The following is a 5,384-nucleotide window of genomic DNA, read 5'->3' as shown; positions in this document are numbered from 1 at the left end:
GTGTTTATACCTCCACATCCTCATGGAATTACTTCAATTCCTCCTTCAAGGCTTGGATCAATCATCAGCTCCCAGGTAAAGCCTTCACTAACCTCGACAGGAAGAATCTAAATTTCTAGATCCTCTTCACCAGGATTTCATAGTCAGCTCTGGATATTGCAGGCACTCATTTGTATTTCTCTTAACCTGTTTAGATACAATCTCTTCGTAAAGGAAACAATGTGTTACTTGCTTCTTCATTCCCAGATTAATATTTAGCTCTTCTCATTATTTGATGAATAAATATTGGTTGAATTACTAAAAGAAAATTTTAAAAAATGGATGACTGTGTTGAACCAGATTCTTCCAAAAAATTGTACAGATAGAAGAAGATGTGAAATAAACAAAAATTTGGTAAGAAATGGAAGTTCTATGAGTGAAAAATAAGGTGAGAGAAGAAAACCAGAGAAAATATTGTAGACTATGTTGTCTCATTCCACTAAAGCTTTTTAATGAATAGGATTTGTAATTTTTATACTTTATGTGTTTAACCTGTTAAACCCCTAAAGTTCACACCAATAAAAGGGGTTGATGGGGTCATATCACATTTTCCAAACACATTTGAAATTTCTGTGACTCACCAAGATATTTTCAAGGAAAGGTTCACCAATGCAGACTATTCTTTGAATAATGAATGAAGTGAAAGCTCTGCTTCCAGGAAGTAAAGGGAGATGAAACCACCCAGGAGGTTGCTAGAAGCCTGTTTGTGTTATCTCTTTACAAGAGATTAGTAAGGTAGACTTGAGAAAATTTAGGAGAAGCATTTAGAGTTTTCATGATGTATTAGTCAGCCACAGGGGTGCTGTTGCAAAGTACCAGAAGTCTGTTAGCTTCTATAAAGGGTATATTTTGGGGTAAAAGCTTACAGGTACAAGGTCCTAAAGAGGTCCAACTCTTTATACTAGAAGAGGTCCTTTCTTAAGAAAGATGATTGCTGATCTCTGCAAGGGGTCAGCTTTCCTGCTTCATCTTAAGCCTCCATGGTTCCACCTTCTTCTGGTCTCAGTTGTAGATGGGCACAGGGCTCATTTATGTTCCCTGGGCTTTAAGCCTTCTTTCTGTCACATGGCTGAACCAAAAATGATGAAGTTTTCTCCTCTTCTATAGCTATGAAGCTCTCTGTGTTCCTCTGTTTATCTTCTCCTGTGTATCTTCTTGAGTGAAAGTCTTTTTATACAGGACATGAAGGGGACAGGACTTGACCCTGTGTCACCCTAATGATAAGAGCAAATCAAAGCCCTAATTTTGATTTAGTCAAGTAAATATAAACACTTTGCATTTAAATCAATCAAAAGGTATCATATGCAGAGGAAGAGACTAGTTTACAAACCTGATCTAAATCCCTTTTCAGAATTCATAAATAATATCAAACTGCCACTTAGACCCTTAGAGATTTCATTCCCATGAACCTCACTAATGAAGTGTTCTTATGTCTGTCTTTTCCATAAGGCATTTAGTTCTCTGAAGGTAAGAAAGGAAAGCACAATGCAAATTTGTGCCAGTTTTGGCCCTTCGGACACAGGAATGGAGCTCCATGTTCATCTCTTATCCCAGTGAACTCCTTCCTTCCAGGAGGAATTCACCTCTCTTTAGATGTGAACTCTAATTTTACAAGGTTTCCCAAAATGATTTTTCTATCACTGATTCTGGAGAGAGATTCTGGATACACTAAAATATCTTCCATTTCTAATCTCTTTCCTCTGGTGTTGATGCTACTATCTGTGACTTCCCTCTCTTAACAGGATTTCCTTTTCTCTCACTGCTTCTCCATTCTCACAGTAAATTAGCAATATATGTTCAACTCTCCAAATCATTTCTTTCTCAGTCATTCAACAAATATTTGTTCAGCAACAGTATATGGTAAATACTAAACTATATTCTGGAAGTGAATAGAAGAGGAAGACATGTTGTTTCTGCTCAAACAGCTCACAGTCTTTTTTTAATTATTTTTTTATTTATTCATTTTTTAAAAAATATTACATTAACAAAAATGAGGTCCCCATTGCCCCCCACTGCCCCCACCCCACCACCCCCCCACAGTAACACTGTCCCCCATCATCATGACACATCCATTGCATCTGGTGAGTACATCTCTGGGCAAATAAATAAATGCAACACCATAAGATGGTACTGGAATCCTCCTGAAATGTATACCCATATAAATCAGGAACAGCTTTTCCATTTCTGCTAAAAGGGATCTTAATATTTAGATGGGAATTACATTGAAACTGTAGATAACTATAGGTAGTACTGACTTCTTAATATTAATTCTTCCTATTCATTAACACAGAATGCCTTGCCATTTACTTAGCTCTTTTCTAATTTCTTTTTTATATTACACAAAATGTTACATTGAAAAATAAAAGAGGTTCCCATGTACCCCACTACTGACACCCCCCACTCTACCCATATTGACACCTTCTTTTATTAGCATGGTACATTCATTGCATTTGATAAGTACATTTTGGAGCATTGCTACACAGCAAGGATTAGAGTTTATATTGTAGTTAACACTTTCTCCCAGGCCGTTCAGTGGATTATTGTTGGATATGTAATGCCCTGCATATGTACCTGCAATATCTTTCAGGACAAATCCAAGTCCTGAAAATGCTCCCATATCTCACCTCTTCTTCCCTCTCCCTGCATTCAACAACCCCCATGAGCACTGTCTCCACATCAATGATAAAATTCCTTCAATTGCTAGAGTCAGAATAATTTTATAGTAGAACACCAGTAAGTTCACTCTAATTCATATCATATTCTTCCATCCTTAAGACCCTGTAATGGCAATGTCCACTCCATCTCTAAATTGAGAGGGGCTCAGATCACATACAGCTGATGGATGCAATTCTCCTATTTGAAGTTGTAGATTCGCTTGGTGCCCTGGTGTGGTTGTTGACTATCCTCACATCCCTGTCAGCTGAGCTGGTTAAGTCCAACATTCCAGAGAGCAGGTTTTGAAAGTCTGCTGAGGCTCACAGCCCAGCTGGAACATAGACGGTCCAGAGATTCAAGTCTCCTGAGCATACACCAACCCCAGTGCCAACCACAGTTTCAGTACTAGTGATAGAAGAGACACGCACAAAGAGATCATATCTGAGTCCAGCTCGATCGCGCTCAGGAGCACAAATTCCAAAGTAGGGTCCATTGGCAAGGCATTTCTTTTCAGATCAAATAACCCTTTCGCCTTTTTCTATCTTCATTTTTTTGAGATTTTCATTGTGCAACCTGTTTATTTAAAACTATTCCTATATATTTTGTTCTTATAGATTATATGGTGAATGGATGTTTTAATTGCCCAGTTAAGAATATTCTTTCTGGTATATGAAACACAACTAATTTTTGCATGTTAATCTCATGTAGTTCATTTTGCTACATTCATTTAAGAGCTCTACAGTTTTCTTGGGGAAGCTTTGTCATGCTCTGTATAAAGGATGATTACATCTCTTAAAACCATTTGTTTTACTTCTTCCTTTCAAATATAGTTACATTTTATCTATTTTTATGGCCTGATTTTTTAACCTCCAGTACAATACTAACTAGCAATATTGAAAGCAGTTATCGTTGTCTTGTTCCAGACCTTAAGGGTATAGCTTTCATTCTTTCAACACTGAGGATAAGGTTACCTGTGTTTTTACATATGTTTTGCTTATGCTGTTTAGGAAGTGGTTTCTATTCTTATTTTTTAAGTATTTTTATCATGAGACGGTGTTGGAATTTATCACTCACATTTTTTGCATCAATTGAAATTTTAATGTGATTTTCTTCTTCATTGGTTTAATTGGTATATTATGCAGATTTTCTTAGGTTGAATTCTCTTGTACCCTGAGATAAATCTCATTTCGTCTTTGTGGATAATTCTTTTAATATTCTCTTGGATGTGATATACTAGTATTTGTTGAGGGTTTTTGCACTTTTATTTATGAGAGAACTTGGTCCTTAGTTTTCTTTCATTCTTATGTCTTTATATAGTTTTGACATCACAATAACTTTAGCATCATAGAATGAGTTTGGAAGCTATATATAACTTGACTTCAGGTTGGAAGGTTTTGAGAAATATTGTAATTAATTCTTCTTTGAATATTTCTTATGTTTCATTATGGAAGCTGTCTGATCTAGACTTCTAGTTTTGGGAGGTTTTTGATAACTACTTGAATCTCTTTACTTGTTATTGTTTAGTTGGAACCTATTTCTTTTCAGTCAATTTTCATAAATTGCATGGTTCTAGGAATAGGTCAAATTCTTCAACATTTTCTAGATTTTTTTTTTTAGAATTAATGCTTTTGTTTATTCATTTTTTTCTATTTCAAAACCTCATACAATATTAATTCACCAAAAACCATCAGGTACAGTGTCAAGTACATTGTGGATACAATATTTTATATATATCAACAAAAATGTTAAGTTCTATGAATAATAAAAATATACATTTTAAACTTAATTATAAAATAAAACCATGAAATATGCATAAAACAAAGTTCATAAATTGTTGATTAATAAATAGATTGCTGACAGACAAATGTTCTGTCAGTTTTCATTCATAATCCCTTAAAAATGTCAGCAATATCTAGCAACATCCCCGATTTCATTTTTGATTTTTGTAATTTGCATTCTTTTTTTCTTTTTCAAGCTAAAGAACCTTGGCTATCTTATTGATTCTTTTCCAATAAACAAATTCATTGGCTCCCTTAATTGTTTTTTTTACACTATACTCCATTTCTCTTCAGTTAAATTCATATTATTTCTTTCCTTCTACTAGATTTAAGTCCAGTTTTCCCTTCTTTTTCTATTTTCCACAAATCTGTAGATAAGTTATTGATGTTATTTTTTAAAACATGAGGACTAACACATACAAATTTTTCTGAATCTTTTAAATTCATCCATAATCTGACATAATAGAATGAATTATTTAAGCCATAAAATAAATAATAAAATGGACTCTGCTGTGTAGTGAGAATCATATGTCAGCTACCGTGTGAGAGACAGTACTATGGATCAAAGACCTAAATATAAGAGCCAAGACCATAAAAACCTTAGAAAGCAGTGTAGGGAAACATCTACAGGACCTTGTAATAGGAAATGGATTTATGAATATCTCACCAAAAGCACGAGCAGCAAAAGAACAAATAGATAAATGGGACTTCCTCAAAATTAAAGCCTTCTGCACCTCAAAGGAGTTTGTCAAGAAAGTAAAAAGGGAGCCCACACAGTGGGAGAAAATATTTGGCAACCATAATCTGATAAGAAACTTATAACTTGCATATATAAAGAACTCCTATATCTTGAAAATAAAAAGATAAACAACCCATTTAAAAAATGGGAAAAAGACTTAAACAGACACTTCT

The sequence above is a fragment of the Dasypus novemcinctus genome, chromosome 30 (assembly GCF_030445035.2).
Source record: "Dasypus novemcinctus isolate mDasNov1 chromosome 30, mDasNov1.1.hap2, whole genome shotgun sequence".
NCBI lineage: Eukaryota > Metazoa > Chordata > Mammalia > Cingulata > Dasypodidae > Dasypus > Dasypus novemcinctus.
This window is presented reverse-complemented; position numbering follows the sequence as displayed.